Here is a 3740-nt window from a genome sequence, read left to right on the forward strand (position 1 = left end):
TTTTAAATTAAATTGTCCAAATATGTATGGAGACAAAAAGTTTATTAATAGTTAACTTTACTTATTTTTAAGCTTAGCCAAACATGCTTATGAGTGAGAAGTATAATTTTACGACTCATGAATTATTTACTTTTACTTTTAGTTAGTTAATTGTAAACTTTACTTATTTTTAAGATGCTTATAAGTAAGAAGTATAATTTTATGACTGGTGAATTACTTACTTTTACTATTAACTACACTGAGAGAGAAGAAACAACATAATAGGATGACAAAGGGATCCAAGAGCATGGGCGAGGGAAAGAATATTCAAGTTGTGTATTTGTATGCGATGGTGTTGGTAGATGTACAATTTGCATTACACCGTCCATGACAGGGTGACATGGCTAATTCAGAAAATTTGAACATTGAAAAACTGAAAAAGAAAACTCAATGGATTATAAAGAAATACTATTTGTACACAAGGATTGATGTACAGCTCCCTCAGTCACAGGCCCCTCTCACAAATTCACATGCCGTCCACCGTTACCTTGCTCACGTGGAGCTTTTGTTCGTTAACCTGCCACGTGCAAATTTATATCCATCTTCTGAGGCGGAATCTGCACTCTGCAGCTAAGTTTGTGTAAGTTTTCTGTTTTAATGGGGTTTAGAGGGCTTTAAAACTCCGACGATGATAATATGCTGCTTCAACTTTCGCGATGAACAATTTATGTCCACAGTAAGTTGTCCAGGAGGTGAGATATCTTTGGTAATAGACCAATCTCTTTAAAACATGAAGATGTGTCTTATCCTTGAATATTCCGTGGCATTATTTAAGTGAGGTGTTATCAACAACTGCCCTATCCTAGTTTAAGGCTGAAAAAGTAATGCAGTAGATTTTAATATTTATTCCTCATAAATTGACCGTCTAGATGGAAGATTTCTTTGTAATGATTGACTTTGAAGAAAGTAGAAGAACAATTTTTCATTTTTGCTGTTTTAAGCACAGTTATTTATGTTCTTGTGATAAAAAATTTTGGAATGCTGCAAAAAATAAATCATTGCATTTTTATAGGAGAAATCCTAAAACATGTTGTTGGATCTTGCTGAGAAAATTCATCGTGAGACAATTTGTAACGAAAATGAATGATGTGAGGAAAGAGGTATAACATTTTATGCATTAGCTTACGAGCTAATTCTTTTGTCCGGCATTTATTCAAGGGTTTTGCATCATGAGAGAGCTGTGCTCAATGCCCACAAGTTCAGTGTGGCAATGGTTAGATCGGTGGATGTGTGGCATGTTCCATTATTGGAGTCGGAAAGGCTTCGATCGATATCGGGTGAGATGGTTTCATTATTTGGGGGCTGTAGAATACGAGGGGAAGAAAATGAGGTACAATTGAAATTTGGGCGATTTCTATTTGGGCCGCAATGACGCGGGTTCGGTTTTAAATTTTTCAGTCACGTCCTTCTGTCAAATGGGGTGCAAGGAGTAATGTACAAAAACAGCTTATTCCTAACAAAATAACCAAAATATTTGGAAAATGGGACATTCAACTGCAGTTCTCTATCTGAATCTGAATTCCAACATATACTATATGTCCTTTAATCATTAGAACACTTCTCAAAAACTTAGCTAAAGCTTTCTTTTCGGGAACAATACGCTCACGAAGTAGATCCGCGTCCATCCTATACTTCCTATCGAATGGATTTCCGTACATATGGTTGCGCTTTTGGTTGCTATTATTATTTTTTTCAAAGCGGGGCGCCTTCATTGAGATCGTATGTTATTCATCCGGAAGCAGAAATATTATATATAAAATGACTTGATCCGTGATGGAACACTTGGCTTATGCAGGGAATGGACCAATTCTTTTAGAGAACTTGCTCTGACAAACTCCCAAAGTGGCCTAAGTTGAGAGATCAGTTGGAGATTTTAAATTTCTCCTTGCCCTTTATTGTTTAATGTAAAATTTGGATTTTTTAGTCTTTATTTGTCTGGTAATACCAATCACATAATATGTAAGGACCATTGTTCGTCAATGGACTATGTGATACGGGCTTACTTGCAGAGTATTTGTTGAAGCATGTGAAAGTTGATATAAAAGTTTCACTTGATTCCGGAGGCAGTGAGCAGCAAGAAGTACAAAATTGAGTAGAGGAAGTGCGTCATACTATTTCCTCGACTCTTTTAACGACTAGATGTGAAGATGCTGACCTTGAAGTTGAAAACAAACCAGTTGACTTAAATACATGTTGAAATCCTTCCAAGTGATCAATGCCCCCTAGTGTCTATATTTATCAAACCAAAAACATTTCACTTGACAATCCTCATGCTGAAATAATGGAATAAGGACCGAGTTAAAGCAGTTGCTAAGGTTTTGCATGAATTTTTTTTTTTCCCATTAAATTATTCAGGCACCTTGTAATTTTGTTGACAGTAATTGTACTCAAGAGTATCTCATCAGAAGTACTCGATGATTTTGATACCAGCATGTTTCTATTAGGCTCAAGGAGGTGGTAAGTTTTCCCCTCCGTTAATAATAATAATAGGTTTACCATTTTGTGATGAGTTCGTGCAATTTTTACTCATGATAGTTTGACCAAAATTCTCTTGAAATTTCTCTTCCCCATCTTAAATTGATGTTACTACGCAGGTTCATATGCCACTAAGAAAATGTTAGCATATGGTTATCTAATTTCTTTTTTTTTTTTTTTTTAATTTAATTAAGGGAAACGATCATTTTCTACTCACCTTTAACTTTAGTGTTGAACTTAACTGTGTCTGCATTTCTTCCAAGTAGTTCAAAGCATTAGTCAAATATGTCAACATGCAATATAGGACAAACCAAAAAATAGGCTAATGTTAGGGATGGTATTATTTAAAGTGATTCTTGCAAGTACTGGTTTCAAAATGAGATCATGAAGCCCATTCTTTCTTAGTGAGATAAGATCATGAAGCCTCATTTTTTGTTTTATTTTTTCTAGTATTAGCAATGTGTGCGCATTAGGTTTTGTATGCTTTGTCCTTGCAGGAATGCATGAGAGGATCTTTGGCCAAGGCAAACATCCTTTATGCTCCTGTACAAGAAATTGGTGAGGACCGACTTTTGCACGCCTGTCGAATCCATATTTATGGCATCCATTTATCTCTATGCCAATATTTTTTATGTTTATAGGTATAAGGGTTGGTTGGTTTCCATAAGTGTTCAACGATGATCACTTCTTATTCTCCTCAGCTTTACTTAGAAGTCACTGTTGATGCATTTGTTGAGGCTGGTCTAGTTATTGAAAGAGATGCACGGCAGAAGCTAAAGGTACTTTCTTCTCCTTCACTAGAGCATTTTTATCAGGTCTAGGACGAATTGTTTGTCTACATTTTGCTTACTAAATTTTCTATGTTTTCAGGCGTATCCATTCCATCACACACGTGCACACAAGTTCTCTCATGCTCTCATCCCTGCAGGATTTGTGCAAGTCTATGCATTTATACTTGTTATTGATATAAATTATCCTTTAGTTTTTCCTTTGTTTTTTTTTTAGGTTTATGCATGTGTAGATATAATATTTTACTCATTAAATGTGTCCGTGGCTGTAAACATTCCTTTGCCGAAGCGGATAGGAGAATTGGACTTTTACCCTATGGTTCCGTCCATCCTTTTTATTTGTAGAGAAAAATATTGTGGCACAATGATGATTGGGCTAGACTATTAAAACTGATGGGCTTGTGGGCTGGATCATTTGTCACTTGAGCTGGGCTGACC

Source organism: Olea europaea, chromosome 18, assembly GCF_002742605.1.
Source record: "Olea europaea var. sylvestris chromosome 18, O_europaea_v1, whole genome shotgun sequence".
In the NCBI taxonomy this organism is placed as follows: domain Eukaryota; kingdom Viridiplantae; phylum Streptophyta; class Magnoliopsida; order Lamiales; family Oleaceae; genus Olea; species Olea europaea.